This window comes from Podarcis vaucheri, assembly GCF_965113315.1.
Source record: "Podarcis vaucheri genome assembly, chromosome: 9".
Lineage (NCBI taxonomy): Eukaryota > Metazoa > Chordata > Lepidosauria > Squamata > Lacertidae > Podarcis > Podarcis vaucheri.
Window position 1 is genome coordinate 19,948,523 of NC_138767.1, and position 18,467 is coordinate 19,966,989.

Below are 18,467 nucleotides of genomic sequence, written 5' to 3' on the forward strand. Positions count from 1 at the left end.
TCATAATGATGGCTGCAGTGTGCACATGGAAAGAGGTCTCCTATTTTGTCACCACTGCACCCTCTTGTGATGTTTGGTTATTGAGAGCTGGACTACACAATGCCAATGATGGAAGACATGTTTTGCCCTCACTTGCCGCGTGCAAGTGTTTTATTTTCCTCTGCAGGAATGAATGGCAGTTACCATGTATGTGGGAGAAAGTAGATGGTAAGCCCATGGGGGACTGAGGAACCATCTCAGGTTGACGGTTAAATCTGCTTTCTGACATCACCTGTTATATTAAAATTAAGCCATTGCTTAGAACTGAATATTTTCATTGTCTGATCGTAGGTGCAGTTTTTTTGGCCACAGCAGAGTGTGGCAGACTCTCAGTTTTTATATAGATGCAGATAACATGAAGTGTGTGGTAATCTTGCCCATGACAGATACTATTTATTATTTTCCAGGGCAGCTGAAGATTTGAATGCTTGTTCTCTAATTTGCTTTGGGAATCAAATTGGAAATGATTTCTTAGCCGATTATGAAGTCACTGATAGTACTTCCTCGATCATCTGCCGACATGGCCCAATGCCATCTTGCTTTGTTGGCATTAATCCATAATGCACTGAGTGCAGGTTGATGGGCACACATCACAGTTAGCAAACAGATGACCTAAGGACTCCTAGCCATTAGATTACTTCTTTCAACTGGCAACCCACTGGCAACCCACAGGAATGCAGAAGCAGTGCAAAATCTGTTTAGGTTCTCTATAACAGAAATGTTTGCTAGGGGAAATAAAATTACATATTATAGAAACATCTAAATCACAAAGTATCAAGTTCAAGAGTGCATTGTATTAGTGTGAGAGGGAAAAGATTCCAGAAAGTCCTTCGGACGTTCAGCACCTGCTCCTTACTCTATCTTCAAGTACCCTAATACAATTACCACCTTGCAACAGATAGCAGTAATATTCCTAGTTGTTGAGTTTCGTACTTTACTTGCTACTTGGTCCATTTACCTAAGGTTGACCATCATTTATACATATATGTTAGATTAATTTCCATATTTGACAATAAACAATCTGATCTATTCTAGTCTGCTAAATTATGGGACTTTTAAAACACAAGTGGGAAGTAGAATCACTAAGCTCTGTAGTCACTTTTCTGCTGGGTTGAATGGGACATGGCTTGTATTAAAAAACAGTGTAGGGGTGATCTGCTATCTTGGGGATGGGCCAACCATTAGGCAGAGTGAGGCAGTGGCCTGAGATGGCAGGTGCTGGGGACAGTCCCCTCATCTATTGTCACCCTCCAAAGCCATTGTCCCAGAGGCACTGGTGCTTTGTTATTGCTGGCCTGGACTCATCAAGACTCATAAAGAAATATTGTCCCAACACGTCACAAGACAGCACTGTTGGAAAAGGGGGTTCACTGAGTGAGCACACCCAAAGGCAGGCAACCCAGGTCAAGCACTCCAGCAGGTACTAGGCATGTTCACATTTTTCATCTGCTCATGTTAAACATGCTGCCACCACTGTTTTCTGCAACCTTTGTTTGAGGAGGGCAGCACTCTGTATGCCACATGACATGCCTTCTGCTCTCTAAGATGGTGTGCTGCCCTGAGATTCAGCAGAGGGCATGGCCCCATCGCCAGTTTTATTATTTATCCATTTGAAAGATTTATTACCTGTCCTTCAGCATAAGGTACCAATAAAATAATTCAAACCAAACCAAAGAAGAACAGAGGTGGCCCCACAAAAACTACACACAGCACCATGATAGTAGATGAGGCAGCTGTATGCCCCATCTAGTCCAGCATCCTGTTCTCGCAGTGGCCAACTGGATGCCTTTGGGAAGTCCACAAGCAGGACCTGCTTGTGCAACAGCCCTCTGCCCAACTCAAATTTTAGAGGCATAGTTCATCCAAATCATAACTGACAAAGACCAGGGAAGTTTGCTCTGGGTATAAGCTTTCGTGTGCATGCACACTTCTTACCCAGAACAAACTTAGTTGGTCTCTAAGGTACTACTGGGCAATTTTAAAATTTATTTTGACTGCGTCAGACAAACATGGCTACCTACCTGAATCTGACAAAGACAAGGGTGCGTTTTCAGCAAATGACAGAAACCATAATGAGGGTGTCTAACACACCTCTATGGGAGAGAGTTCCACATTTTGGGAACTGGTACAGGGAATGCCTTTGCCCATCCCCTGTGTTTCTGCCAAGAGGGCACCCATTTTAGCATCCGAAAGGGCCTAGGTTCATATCCAGGTGGTGCCTTCATGTTTCCAAATGATCACTGAATACTCAGGATAGCTCAATCAGTAGAGTATGAGACTCTTGAGTGCCATGTTGGGCAAAAGTTTCCTGCATAACAGAGTGTTGGACTAGATGATCCTTCCAACTCTTCAATTATATGATTCGATGAAGTAGGTGCCCGCTTGACAACCAATCTCCCCACACCTACTCTCTGCTGGGTAAGCACCAGCAACCCACTGTGTTGGGAAGCCAGGAAAGCAACCAAGTCCCATCTGTGCCACCCCACAGGCCACTATTGCTGCCAGCCCTGTACTACCTCCATATAATCTGCATTTTTATAGATGCAACTATTATTATACCTGACCGTCATATTAAACATGAGGTGGCAAGAAGGAAAAATGCAGTATTGGCTGCAGCAGCACACAGCTACAGCAACAGATCATGGACAGATAATAAACTGCAACCATTCCAGGGTACTGAATTGAGAGAAGCGGTGGTGTGCTAGAAACAGATAATAATCCAAGCGTGTTCCCTGGAGTTTGGTTTTACTTTTCCCCATGTACCCAACAAAGCATTAATTTAGGCCTGATGTTAATGCACCAACCTTTTAAATCATGATCCTCTCTGCTCATAACACGTTTTGTTTATGAAAGCACAATTTTGCAGGCAGCTTCATTAACTCGTAACACTGATAATTTGTTTTTGCTGCTTCCCAGCAAGCTAAATCCTGTTCATTATAATGGAAAAAGGCAGCACAGATGAAGCCCCTTTCCTACCAGCCCTTCAGGAGAATTTAATGATTCCAAACTCTCCACTCCCATTTCCTCTTTATGTCCATCATAGTGACCTGATATGCACTAATACTTGAAAAGGCACCATTATGCTTCACTGGGTCAATGATCTACAAACTAAAAGTACTCTTAACTACAGACCCTGACATAATAGACTCTAATGCCCTTAAAACAGCCATTAGAGACTATCAAAGTAAAGAATACTCCCACCCTTTCAAGAAGGATATAATTGTGTGTTTACAAGGCAGCAGAGCTCTTACATTCTGTTGGTTACTTCCTTTTGTGTACTTAGAGCTATGTTTCCACTACTATATTTCTAATCTAGACAGATTTTCCACACAGCAACTACAAGGATGCAAAGAAAAGAAAAGAAAAGAAAAGAAAAAAGAAAATGCCAACCAGTTCCTTTGGGGAATACAAAAAATGTGGTAAAGCACAGGTAAATCAGACATTGCTAGACCTGCCATACGTCCAGGTTTTCCTAGATATATCTGGGAATTGTGCCAAAAACGTGTCTATGGTAGATTTCTTCTAAATTGGCAAAATGTCTGGGGAAACCCGAATGTATGGCAAGTAGGGTGATTTTTTAATCTTTTTTTAAAAGCAGCTTTAGAAATCCCCCCAAAGCCCAAAAACTTTCTTTGGGAGATGTTCCAAAAAACCCTCAACAACTTTGTCCGGATTTTCACTTTTAGGAACATGGCAACCCTAAACATAACTAGTTTATGTGCAACTACAAATGTCTCATGGGTTTCTCATTTATTGAGTTCAAGTCTTCCCTAAAGGCTGCAACACTGTCATGTTTTTCCAAGTGCTCAAAACACACCATTATTCCCGCACTTAGCCCCTTTGTGTACTTACAAGGCTTTTGGGTGTGTGTCTCCCGGATGAAATGAGTGACAAGCACTATCCCTTCAGATCTTATTTATTTATTTTATACATTCCTCAGAAGCCTCTTGACTCTCTTGCTGTACAGCTTTATATGTGGCTTGCTACATTCAGATTACAGTTGAACGAGAAAAAGTAAAGCCCCTTCTCAGCGCTGGATGCACAGCAAGCATCTGTAAGCTAAAAGAAGCTGTGCTTCTAAGAGTGCAGAGCTGCAGGTGGCATTTTCACATTGAGTTTTTGTGAATGCCATTCTCTGTGACTGAAATCACCTCAAACAGCAGCAAGATTTTACTCTCTTTTCTAAGCTAGCCAAATAAAGTTACAAAAATTAAAGTTTCGTTTAAAATACTAAAAAAAGAGAGAGTCAAGTCAGGAACTTAATATCCAGCTCAATCATATCTCACTAACCTATATTCTTCTTGGATATGTAAATTATTCTCAGGGAACCAACATACCTGATATGACAAACATTCAGAATTTTCAGAAATACTGCATTTGAATCAACAGATAAGTCAAAATGTAGAAGAAGGCACTAGTGTTACAATGATTCTGAAGCTCTAGAGAAATATTTAAAGTTAAGAGTTGCCTAACCCAGGACAGTTTAACCCAGACTAGCTGGGATTCCCCCTGTTTTTGGGAGGGCTTCATTTTAGCCCAATTAATGGAGATCAATCACATTGTAAAATACCAGGGACCAACTTGGAGGGTTTAGAAAGGAAAGCATGTAGTGGAATGTTACTCAACCTGGTGCCCATTGGATGTCATTGGACTACAACTCCCATGAGCCCCAGTTGCAGTCTGACAACATCTGGAGGACAGCAAATTATTATATATGTTACCGAGTACTGGCCTCTCCTCCTCCTCTTAAGGTTCCTTGTGTCCTTGTAATTTTCTGAAATCTGAAACACTGTGTGGATTCAATATTTAACTTTCTGAAAGTATTCCACCTCTATGTGATTTTTACTCACACTTTACTTCCCCACATCATTTCCTCTTTAAATTCATAGTCCACAAGGAATTCCCCTTTGTGCAAAATTGCCACTTAATCTCCTCCTGTATTATTTTATTTTATTTTTTTGGCTGGACTTCACTGTGATGGAAGGGGGTTGTGGGTAAAACTTAAAGGATATCTTTTATCATTTTGCGTGAAATGTGATAAGAGGCAGGTGAGATGCCTTCAAGGCAGTGCTAATGCAAGGGTGACTAATGAATAGGCATGAAAAACGGACACTTGTCAGCTAGGAATTAAATGTAAACCAGGAACATACTGAAGAATGGTGCATTACTGTCAGAGAAAGATGGATTTTTGCCCTTGGTAGACCTTAAAGACTCCTTATTCCTCTCACATGCCCTTTTCAGTAATTCTACCTAGGACTTTCCCTCTAAAACAAACAGAGCAGGAGTCTACAGAAAACAAGAAGGGCTTTTATATGCATTTTTCTTTGACTGAAACTTTGATTTAAAGCAAACTAATGGCATTTAAGCTCCATTTTCTACACTTGATTTCAAGAAAATAACTTTAAAGAACCAAGAAGCTTATAGTATGAATTTATTCACATTCTTTTAAGCACATGCATAATGGAAGTCAAGATTCCAGTAGGGTTGGTTTTTTTGGCATGGCAGGGGGACGGGGGGATGGGATGACAACTTTATTTATAATGGATTACCTAGAATCCTATCTTCTGGGCAGATTTTTTTGGTCACATACAAGCAGCCACCACTACTAGCTGCTGTACTTATCAGAAATCCAAAATTGTACATAGTCCTACTGAAGTCAAAGTCAGTATTGTTAGGAAGGAGCAGTGATGGGAAAGAATGTTACTGTACTGAATTTGCGCAAGCAGTGAGAATCATCCACCACCACCCCTTGCTATTATTCAAGTGTCAATTTGGTTATTTAAGTTAACCATGTTAACTTAAAATGCATGGTTAACTTAAAATGCAGTTCAGTACATGGCTGTTTTGAACAATTAGTCATCTCCAGTTATGTCTATGGCTGGGTATATCCCTTATTCTTTTAAAGCCCTGAACAGCATACACAGGTGATCCCTGCCAAATGATGGATAGCACATAAGCTTTTTCAGCTGCCTGCCTAGTTGTTGGACCATGAATTCTTACATAACCATTTTCTCTCTCAATTCCTTCCTTCCTTCCTTCCTTCCTCTTCTTCCTCCTTTAGTAAAAGGTCATGTATTTATAAATATCACAGTCACATATGGACTCATTGTTAAAACCGTGTTTATGGAAGACAATCTTACTCGGCTACGAGTGATCGCCAAAGAAGAAGAAGAATACTATTAGAGATCCATTGGCGAAGTCTGGAAAGTCAGTTGTTGGCTGTTCTCCTTTGCTTATTTTAAACAGAAGGCACCACTTGTTCCATGAACATCTCACTATGAACACAATTTTTTTTTTTTAGCCTCCATTCTTATTGTTTAAGTAAATTACAGTGGTGCCCCACAAGACGAATGTCTCGCAAGACGGAAAACTCGCTAGACGAAAGGGTTTTCCGTTTTTTGAGCTGCTTCGCAAGACGGATTTCCCTATGGGCTTGCTTCGCAAGACGAAAAACGAAAACATCTTGCAAGTTTGTTACCTTTTTCTTAACACCGTTAATACAGTTGTGACTTGACTTCGAGGAGCAACTCATAGAACGCGGTGTGGTAGTTAAACTTTTAAAACTTTTTTGGGGGTTTTTGGATTTTGGGTTGGGGTGTTTGGAATTCAAGGACTTGGTGTTGGGGAGGGGTTTGCAAGAATCTGGAAGCTTGTGTGGTTTTTTTCTGCATTTTTATGATTTTCTGTGACCATTGGGCCCCTGCTGTTTTTTTTTTTAAAAAAAATTCTGGATTTGAATTTCTGTGTGGTGGGTGGCTGGGGGAACAGTTGAGGAGGGGGTTCTTCAGCAAGAAGCAAAGAGTGGAAGAGGAACCTTCTTCAAGTTGTCCCCCAGAGTCTTAGAAATGTACGGTACACTTTGTTGATTTTTAAATGTTTTTCTGTCATGTTTAGAAACTTAATTTATTGTTCCTTCAGTTTTTGAAATGCTCTTTACAGTATGTGTGACTTTAAAGAGCACTTAATAAACTCTTCTTGTACCAAATTTGGCTTTGTTTGGACTTTTTTTGACCATAAAGGTAAAGGTACCCCTGCCCGAACGGGCCAGTCTTGACAGACTCTGGGGTTTGTGCGCCCATCTCACTCAAGAGGCCGGGGGCCAGCGCTGTCCGGAGACACTTCCGGGTCACGTGGCCAGCGTGACAAAGCTGCATCTGGCAAGCCAGCGCAGCACACGGAACGCCGTTTACCTTCCCGCTGGTAAGCGGTACCTATTTATCTACTTGCACCCGGGGGTGCTTTCGAACTGCTAGGTTGGCAGGTGCTGGGACCGAGCAGCAGGAGTGCACCCCGCCGCGGGGATTCGAACTGCCGACCTTTCGATCGGCAAGCCCTAGGCGCTGAGGCTTTTACCCACAGCGCCACCCGCGTCCCATTTTTTTGACCATAGGAACACATTAATTGAATTTCAATGCATTCCTATGGGATTTCGTGCTTCGCAAGACGAAAAATTCGCTAGACAAAAAAACTCGCGGAACGAATTAATTTCGTCTTGCGAGGCACCACTGTAGTCTGTTGTTTACCAGTGTTCATTAAAGAGTAATCAGAGCAAGTTTGAATTCATCTCAGCTGAGAAAGGCTACTTAAAATGGAGTCTAGCAGGAGACAATCAACCATCAAATACTAACTTGGTATCCCAATCTGAAATCGTTGAGGTAGGGATTATTGTTGTGTCTGTAGCTTATGGGATCAGGAATCTTTTCCAGTTTTCTAACAACCCCTTAACAACATTTTCTTTAGAAGAATTTTCTGCTCTCATTGCGTCAGTTGATTGAACTGATAACTTTGCTTTGATTTCTTTAGCTGTAGGCATATTGACTGAGACAATACCATACATGGATGTTTGATAGTTATTAAACACAAATGTCTACTTGCATTATTGATAAAAAGAATTCACATACACCAAATTTAGAATGAAGAAAAAAATCCTAAAGAATCCAACACTGTGATAACTAAGGTTGCATCCAGACTAGTTGGTTGTTTTTTTTTTTTGGGGGGGGGGGTATATTCCATAACATGTTAATTGTTCTGTCATGCTTCCCCACTCAGAACCCAATTTATCCTCTATACTTACATCAATAGGTATTGTGAAAGAGATAGTCGAGATACTTCAAGATTGGATTATGTGCTCTATGTGGGGCATCCCTTGAGCTTGATCTGGAAGCTGCAGTTAGTGCAGAATGCTGCGGCACAATTGCTTGCAGGAGTGAAACCCCATCAGCATGTAACACTTCTGCTTGGAGCCCTGTGCTGGCTGTCAATTTGCTACTGGATCAAGTTCACAATTAGTACTATTACAATTAGTATACAGTGGTACCTCGGGTTACTGACACTTCAGGTTACAGACTCCACTCACCCAGAAATAGTACTTCGGGTTAAGAACTTTGCTTCAGGATGAGAACAGAAATCATGTGGTGGTGGCACAACAGCAGTGGGAGGCCCCATTAGCTAAAGTGGTGCTTCAGGTTAAGAATAGTTTCAGGTTAAGAACAGACCTCCGGAACGAATTAAGTTCTTAACCAGAGGTACCACTGTATAGAGCCCTTAACAGCTTGGGATCAGTTTACTTGTGATATGACTTTACCTCATATATGCCCACTTAGCAGATTTGATCTGCAGAACTGGGTCTGTTACAGGTGCCACATAATACTCCTTTTACATTTGTAAGAAATGAATTGTTTAGTGTGGCAGCAGCAACACCAGGCAGGGACCGTTGACTGTATTCATTTTGGCACTATGGAAATTTAGTAAGTCTATTGTTCTTTACCCTTCATGATTAGTTTATCTCATTGACTTTGTCTTATTCTTTTAATATGCTGCAATATAATCTTCTGGTGCCCATCAATCTTTGTCCTCACAACATGGTCTGCATTATAAAGACAGGGATATGAAAATCAACTTCAGAAAAGATAACATATAAACACTGGACTGCAGAATAGTGTCAGCAGAATGTTGAGTGTCAATATTGAACACGTAATTACTAATTCTTTTTGGGGGAAAGTTATTTTTTTTTCCAGAAAGGAAGACTAATCAATCAGAAAAGCCTTCCCACTTTATATTGTCACACCCTTCTTATCCATGAATGCAAGCTACCCATTAAACTTCCTTTTACTAAAACAAACTTCTGGGAAAAGGGGAGATTAGAATAAATCTGCTGAAAAAAAGATGTCTTTAAATTGAGTCCAGTAACAACAAATATTTTAAGTACCGTATTTTTCCGTGTATAAGACTCTCCCATGTATAAGAGACCCCCAGATTTTTAACCTTATTTTAAAGTAAAAAAAAAAAACCCTAGTCTTGTACACGGAAAAGTAAAGTAATATTGATTTCTTTATTCAAAGGAATTTTTTAGCTACTCTTGATTTGATTTCAATATACACTATAAAGATATATTTATTTAATTTTCTAGATCGTCCAAAAGAACGGACAGAATTCTAAAACCTTGTAGCTCATTTTCACAACCCTACATTTGATAGAGGTTTGCAGTGTGCTTTTTTTACAAGCTTTCGGGGGTGGGGAGAAGGTCGGGATTTGAGTAAAGGAAAGGCAGGTTGGAAGGAATGCACAATGAACTGCAAAGCAGAAGATATGCAACTCAGTACGAATAGTGTCATGGACTAGGATGATGGAAGAAGGTGGGGCCTTGAACTGCATAAGTTAAGGATCATTAGTCCGACAGCTCAAAGGATCATTACCCCACCCTGAACTTCTTTGAAGGAAATGGTGGAATGTATTTTGACTTGACCTATTAGTATGCTCTATGCTTAGTTCAATGTTTATATATGTTAAAACGAACTGTTATTTGTTTACTAATTATAAGTGTTGCAGTGATATTGCATGTATTATTATGCTTATGTATTGTTATTGTATTACAGTATTGTATTTAAATTTATTTATTTATTCTGAAAACTGCTGTGAGCACAGATTTACTAGCAGAAAATGCAATGTGCAAATAAACCGATAATGACAATGGACTTTGCAGTCCTAATGATGTCCCAGAAGTGGACTGGATTGCTCTTTTGACATGAATTAATTTAGAATTACTGAATTTTGTTATTCATTTTGTGAAAGCGGTTCTGACACACCCCTTCCTTCTTTTCCTTTTTAAAGCAATGGTCACTGTAGAATATCTGTTTCAAGTCTCAGTATTTGAAGATGTTGCTAGCACCCTTTCAACACAACTTGACCAGGTGCTGCTTAGAATAGTAAGGGAGTAAACTAGGTCATCATTAGCCGATATTCAGTTTCCTGAAATAAGCTTCCTCTTTCACTATCACGCAGTTAGCCGATGTGGAAATTAAATTGCTGGGTTTCTGAGGACAAACAGATCCAGCGAGTGATGTGTGGGAGACTTTAATTTGAAGTTGTATAACTCTCCAGCAGAATTCTCCCCCTCCCCAAATAATCTTAGAGTTTGTTTATATTTTTACACAGCTGGGTCCATTATTATTATCCATGAAATAGTAAACTCAACCCAACCCAACCCAACCCAACAAAGCACAAAATGTTTACCATGGGAGACAGCAAGCTGCCAAGAAGAGAGTTCTTTTAATTTAAAAAAGAAAAATAATGTCACAGTTTGAGGAAAGTCAATATCTCGATATTTCCCTCCCCCTAAAAATAGACTATTGAAGTTAGCTTATGATGAACATTAGCATAAAGTCTGATTCTCTGTATGGGTTACTCACTGGCTCCTTCCCTAACTGTATACTCATCACATGTCCAGAAAACAATTTTAGGAGGAATATACTGATGCGATGTGTGGGGCAACCCACAAATGGTGATTCTGTTTATAGCAGCTGGCACCACCCTGAATATTATGTTATGAAACGACTACCTAAACATCACTATTTATTACTAAAAAGCACTAATTCTGTCATGGTAGTACAGTTTGGCTTGTCCGGAAATCGTCAGAAGCCTCCATTAAAGGAAAGTAGAGGCAAACTGAGCATTTTATGTTTATCTTTCCTCCTGCCAAATATAACACTCTTCATAATAGTACTTATTAAAAATGAAAAAATCCCTAGGCAAGTGAGATGTAGAATAAAAGTATTATGTTTTTTTCTCTCACTACTTACTGCATTGACTGCAGTCTATGGTTCCATTTACATTAGTAGCTTTCCTCTGGAGCAAATAGATTGCAGATTACCATATTTTTCCGTGTATAAGGACTAAGGTTTTTTTTACCAAAAAAATAGGTTTAAAATTGGGGCTCGTTTATACACGGGTAGTGCTGAAGTGTGTTTTCTTAATTTGGAGTCCCCCAAAATATCCTATACATGAGGGCATCTTATACACGGAAAAATATGGTACATGGGTCGGGGCTGGTCTGGACTTGTCGAAACAAGGCATTAGACATATGAGGATAATAATCCTGACGTCACTCATGGGAGAAACCTGCCTCTCTCCCCACTCACAGTTTCTTCAACTATTATTAATATATGTATTTCTGTGGCATATGGTATTCAGACCACAACCTAGGGGCAGGGGGAAAATGCATAGTTGGGCTTTGGCTTCATCTGCAACATACACAGATGTGTGTAAATGAATTGTTGGAATTCATTTCTATGCTGCCTTCAGCCAAAAAGCCCCTTAAGGGGACTCCCAAAGTCCCCTTATATTCTGTAATCTGCCCAGAGTGGCTGGGGAAACTATTATTATACCAGAGTGGCTGGTATAATAATAATAATAATAACAATAATAATAATAATAATAATAATAATAATAATAATAATAATAATAATACCAAAGGTCCATACACAAATACAAAATTCAAATAAAAAATATATGGAATTTTCAAAAATCCGAGACAACAAAATCCCAACATTTAGAAAAGGCCAACAGCCAAATACATCTATGTTTCTGCCAAAAGGTAAAGGGCAGCCCCCACAAAAATGTCAGAGAGAGCAGGAGTAAACCCTTAGGGAGATGTTCCCTTCAACAAAGGGTCTCAGGCAGAGTGGTGTGTATTCTTGCCTGTACATACATTTGAACTTTAGCAGCTTTTACCCCGGCCAGCTTAGCTTTGAATTTGAACGAAGCACCCCCTAATAGGCATTATAAAATGCAGTAGTCCTTCATGCTCTCTGCAGAAGATTTTTTTCTTCCAATCAAAGCAGTGGAAGTTTTTTTGTTTCTGTTTTTTAAAGATAAATAAAGAGTTCAACTTTTTAAAGAAACCACCTGCTGCTTTGCTTTAACAGCAACAAAACCACCCAGAGCACTTTAGGCATGGGTAGGCAAACTAAGGCCTGGGGGCCAGATCTGGCCCAATCACCTTCTCAATCTGGCCTGCGGACGGTCTGGGAATCAGCGTGTTTTTACATGCGTAGAATGTGTCCTTTTATTTAAAATGCATCTCTGGGTTATTGGTGGGGCCTGCCTGGTGTTTTGACATGAGTAGAATGTGTGCTTTTATTTAAAATGGGTTATTTGTGGGGCATCTGAATTCGTTCACTTTTTTCCCCAAAATACAGTCCGGCCCCCCACAAGGTCTGAGGGACAGTGGACTGACCCCCTGCTGAAAAAGTTTGCTGACCCCTGTCTTTAGTGCTCTCTGGGCAGCATTTAGAGAGCCCACCTTCTTGCACAGCCCATGGACCCATAGAACAGGAGTACAGAGATCTAGGGCAGAATTTGGCTAATGAGCCACTTCAGTGGAAGCACTGCTCAAGGACGTCTACTTGTGCAATGGGGCTTTCCCCCTCTCCTTCCCAAACACCCCTTGAAATTGGCTTGGCAGGAAGCTGGGAGAACCCCTAGAACAGCACACAGGGGGAGCAGAGAGGGAATCATTCCATATTACAAGCTGAAATGCTTGCACACATGAAATATTTGTAATAGCTCATGACTGAATTCCACCCAGGTGCACAGAAAAGTAGAGAGTGGAGGCATACAGAATAACAGCAAAACAAGGCTTTACAGGGCCGCTAGTCTGACTATGGGCACTTTTCTTTACATTGCACTTGGGGAGGGGTAAAGACAATTTGTCTTGTTATTCAGCTAGATATTTTTATCAGAGAGGGAGGCCAAGAGAGAGACTGCTACCTGTGCATTCTGAGTTTAGTAGATCAATGTGAATAGAATCAGACTGTAAATCCCCAAACCATGGATATGTTTGAAATAGTGAAGATGTTTGCACATTATGCTGTTTAGCAAATGCATTTTGCTTGTTTTATTCTTCAGTCCAGAGCACATTTAATTTTTGGATGCCACTGCTAACAAGTATCCACCAAATTCAGCTCATTAGCAAATCTACTAATTATCAACCTGGGTTCAAATAAAACCTTTTTAAAAAATGCTTATGGGCTCTTAAGCATCTGCGGCATAGCAGTTTTAAAGCAAAGGCTGAAACAGCACAAAGAGCGACTGCTTACAACTGGTGTTGGCTGAAATTTAATCAATCTAAGCTAGAGTACTAGCTTTGTAGTCATAGATGAAACTGAAAGACAACGAAGTATAAAAAGTGCTGCTAAACCAGATGTGACTTGAGAGATTTTGGTTTATTAGAGCAGCAAGAGGTTTAGAGCTAGAATTGATTGAAACTTTTTATCCCCCCCCATCCCCAGAACCACTTGCCACCCATTGACTTTTAGTCGCCATAATGTCCCCCAAATTCATATAAGTACCCATGCACTAGTATATATGCACAAGACATAGCTGAGCATGTCAAGCTACACCTATATGTTTTACTGCTGATCTACCATCCAGACAATTTATGAGTCCAGAGCTCTTTAGCTTCAGCATGCTCCTTCAGACAGTTATCTCGGTCACTCCTGGATTCTTAGCAAACTTAGGGTGTCCTGTGAACATCAGTTGCAGAAACTGTGGCTTAGGCACATCACTCCTTGCCTTTTGTCATCATCAAATGGTGCTTGAGAAGGATCCCACTTCATATGGGTCTGATCCTTGTGCTGAGAGCTTACATGGCCAGTATGGAAGCCAAATTATCCATCCACAGAAGGACAGTTCATTGGCCATTACAGGGGAAGTACTGAAGCTCAAGAGAGCATATGGTTTTTAGGCAAAATATGCCAGGTTCAATCTGCCAGCATCTCCAGGTAGGGTGAAACTCTGGAAAGCCACTGCAAGTCATTGTTAACAAATACTGAGCTAGATGGACCAATGGTCTGAAACCATATAATGGGATCTAAACTGGTGATGATCTTGGAGTTGCAGTGGATAACTTGATGTTAACCCAGCATGCGGCTGCTGTAAAAGAAACCCTATGGCATTCACTACCATGGCTTCTAGTGATGGCTGTCAACTTGGAAGGCTTTAAAAAGAGATTAGTCAACTTCATAAAGAATAAAGCTGTCAATGGGTCCTAGCTATGATAACTATGTAACTTTTAAACGGTTGGAGGTGGTGTGGCTCTGCGTACCAGGAGTGCAGCAGCAGAAGTGGGAGGTTGTGCTGTTGTGGTCAGGACCTCCATCTATGTGTCCCCGTTGTAAGTTAAGTTGGGTGTGACTTGTTAGCACAGTTCTTTATATTGAAATGTGAAAAGAACTCTCATTAAATTTTCAGTAAACGTACTTCTGCCACTTCTCATTTCAGGCCAAGGGTTTGATAATACAACAACAAAAAATCTGTCAACAGAAGCTGAAGAATTTGGCACTGGCTAATTATCCAACATAACTGAGAACAGTAATTCACCTGCACAAAGAAGCCTGAAAGCATAAATTTTAATATCAGAAACTGAAACTCACTTCTAAATTAGGAGAGCGCAATACACCCAATGTCACCTTGGTACTATCACATTTTGCATTTCATGGTTTGTTTTTGTTTTTCTTCCTCTCTTAAAAGAGTAGCTTGAAAGATCCGTCACTTCAATCTGAATGACAATTTTATATGCAAGATTATTTGTAAAACAAATAAATACGTATTGAATTATAAACACTGTACAACATAACTCTACCATGAAAAGTTCAGGGTATCGTCCCAATTAGCTTGCAGTTGTCAGCTGACCAGGAGCCATAATGGTGTTGTGTGCTGCTGTTGTAAAAGCCAACCAGCGCATGACTGGTCGAATGGAAACAATAAATCGAACGTATGAGAGGCATTCAGAGAATTTCAGCTTAGCAAGGGAGAGCTGACATCAATATATCTCACTGCAAATGACATGTGATTACATACACATGGCTTTAACAATTTTGCCTTGTTACATTAGATCACAATAATGCCAATTATATGTAACATGGTAGCAATCTGTCACACATTCCCTGACAAGGCACTGAAATCCACTTCAAAATTTAATGTAGTTTTGTTTTTATCATCTTAGAATAAACTTATGAAACATTTCTAAATTGATCTTTAGCTCACTGCTAGCGCTTGGAAGGGATAAGTTTAGCATTCATCTGTCATGAAAGTCCCCAAAGGCTGAAATATTTGTTTGCTACCAGAAGTACAGTGGTGCCCCGCAAGACAAATGCCTCGCAAGACGGAAAACTCGCTAGACGAAAGAGTTTTCTGTTTTGGAGGTGCTTCACAAAACGAATTTCCTATGGGCTTGCTTCGCAAGACGACAATGTCTTGTGAGTTCCTGCTGGGTTTTTTTTCCTCCCCCCTTTTTCTAAGCCGCTAAGCCGCTAATCAGGTGATCCGATCAGAAGATAAGCCGCTAAAAGCCGCTAAAAGCCGCTAAAAGCCGCTAAAAGCCGCTAAAAGCCGCTAATAGCACTAATCCGCTAATCCTTCAATGGGCTTGCTTCGCAAGGCGAAAAAACCGCTAGACGAAGAGAATCACAGAACGGATTCTTTTCGTCTTGAGAGGCACCACTGTATAATCCCAGCAGAATGCCAGATATATATGTCTTGTTAAATACTTATGTTAGGGTTTCCTGGAATACACGAGGGCTCAGTTGTCATTTAATTGCTTGCCCTTCTAAACCTTACTATAGCCTGTGCAAAGGCTTTCAGTGAATGAATGGATACTTAACATTTTGCAGATCCCCTGCCCTACAAAACATTGTAGGAACAAAAGAAGAACCTTGCTGGATCAGAACATGAGATATCTAGTCAAGCATTCTGTTTCTTAACAGCTGCTGTCCAGATGGTTCTCAGCAGCCCACAAGCACGACATGGTGACAAAAGCTCTCCCTTGCTGTTTCTCCTCCGGCAACTGGAATTCATATATATTCTGAATCTGGAGATTCTTTCTAGTTCTCCCGGCTAATAGCCATTGATACACTATTCTCCATGGATGTTTTTGTTCCCTTTTAAAGCCATCAAAGCCAGTGACCACTGTCATATCTTGCTGCAGCAAGTTCCATAAACTAACTATGCACTGTATGAAGAAATTATCTGACTGGCAGCTGTTCTTCAGGGTCTCAGAAAAAAACCCCAAAACTCCTGCCAAGCCCTGTGATCCTTTCAACTAGAGTACCCTGGGATCTTAAATGTGGAAAATGTAGCATACTGCAGAGCTTTGCACTCCGTAGACTATGTAATAACACCTGCAGATCCTATCCCATGATATAACTCTAGAGCCACTAACATAATTTTTCTGGGCAAGCATCATGGGTGAAATATGTTGGGGTAAAGCTGGAGGGCACCACCCCATTTCTCATTTAATAGAAGTAGAACTCCCTTTGCCAATGTGTCTAGAGCAGGGATGGCCAACTCCCAAGAGACTACGATCTACTCACAGTTAAAAACTGGCAGTGAGCTAGGGGTTCAGGTGAAAGTTGTTGAGCTTTTTTTAGGAGAGCAAAACTTGTTGAGCTTCCTGGTGGGGCAGTAGATGTACCCCACCATTCAACATGATCTACCTGTTGAATGTGCCTGGTCTAGAGCATTCATTTTGGTTGCCCTTTTCTATTTTTCCATTTTTGATTCTTTTCTCTTTTTTGTAACCGCAAATGGAAAATTAAGATAGTGAAGGAGTTGTATCATTTGTCAGTTCACACATGCATGCACATCACTTGATTTCCCCCCCTACATTTCGTACACTTGATGCCTGGCATCTGAATGTGTAAACACATAGAAAAGTGTGGTGTGTAAGGTCACACAAAAGTGAATCCTATGGAAATAAGTATGTGATGATGAATATTTACCTATGGGAGCCATCGCTTGATGAGGCAGCCATCACGAGATAAAACATGTGTCTGGAAAGTTCAGTTGATTAGAGCATGGTGATGATAAAACAAAGGTTGCAGGTTTGATCCCCGTATGGGACAGCTGCATATTCCCACATTGCAGCTAGTCAACCTTTTTATACCTACCACCCACTAATGCATCTTTCTTGATGGTAAAATTTCCTTACCGCCCACCAGTGTTTGGTGGAAGGAGGATTCAGCTTATGCTGTAGAACCCCCTACTGCCCACCTAGAATCCTAAAACGCCCACTGGTGGGCAGTAGGGACCAGGTTGAGAACCCCTGGGCTATATGATCCTCAAGGTCCTTTCCTACTCTACAGTTCTATGAACCTATGAATCTATGAACATCTGAAGCAGTCCTGTGTGCTCCTCTCAGTTGGGGCACCACTAGAAATTATTCAGAAAGACTGGACAGCCACTTATTCATCTTTAATTTTCTACCAATGTTAATCAAAAGCAAGAAGCATAATTGGAAATAAGACTAAATATGATTCAGGAAAAGCAGCGATGATTGTCAGTATGAAATAGGTGAGCACAGGAACAAGGCCTATTTTCAGTTTTTAAAACCTCACTGTGCCTTAATTTCTCATTTACGAATTCTTCTGATAGCCTCCAGAGCAAGAGTACCTCTTGGAAAAACTGTACATCCCAATAACAGTTTTTTCTTGGAGAATTCATTCACATTACTAGAAGTGAAATTCTTTTTCACTAAAATGTCAGGCTAAATGCCAGACAGATAGCCAGCTTCTAGTGAGCATTCACCAAAAGCTGTTTTGTTTCATTTCCCCAAAGGCAAAGAAAACCTGACTCTGAGTAATGTGGCTTACTTCCACTATAAGTCAGGGTAAACTCATTTCATCCACATGGTAGTGAAATGAGAGTCTCCAGAGCAAATACAGCATTTGAAAGACAGTCCTCCCTTTGAAAATTAATGAAAATTAAATATTTGTATAATAAGATGGATATCTGTGTTTCTAAGATCTGCTCGCCTTGAATTGTGTCAGGGGAAGCAGGGCAGTACAGATGTGATGGGAGAAGAGAAAATTTAATATTAATATGAGTGTCAATAGGGCAAAGGCAGGGTTTTTTACAGTCTTATTCTCTTCTGATTAAGGCAAAATAGGCCACATCCATTCTTTATTCAGACTTTATTCACAGTGCAATGAAATGGTTGCATATATCTAATCTTCCACTCTGGGATTGCATACATCCTGACAGAAGGTTTATTTGGATATAATAACTGTTTGTTTGACTACAGGCAATTTCTCTGGGTTGAAGACCATTACTTGCACTGCACTTCAAATCTGACAGATTAATGGATCCACATA

At 40.4% G+C, this 18,467-nt stretch overlaps 1 protein-coding gene across 3 annotated transcripts in view; it reads right to left on the minus strand.

Moving 5' to 3' along the window:
- UNC5C (unc-5 netrin receptor C) overlaps positions 1-18,467 on the minus strand; it is a 319,406-nt gene that overhangs the window by 85,962 nt on the left and 214,977 nt on the right. The gene's annotated exons all lie outside the window — the stretch shown is intronic.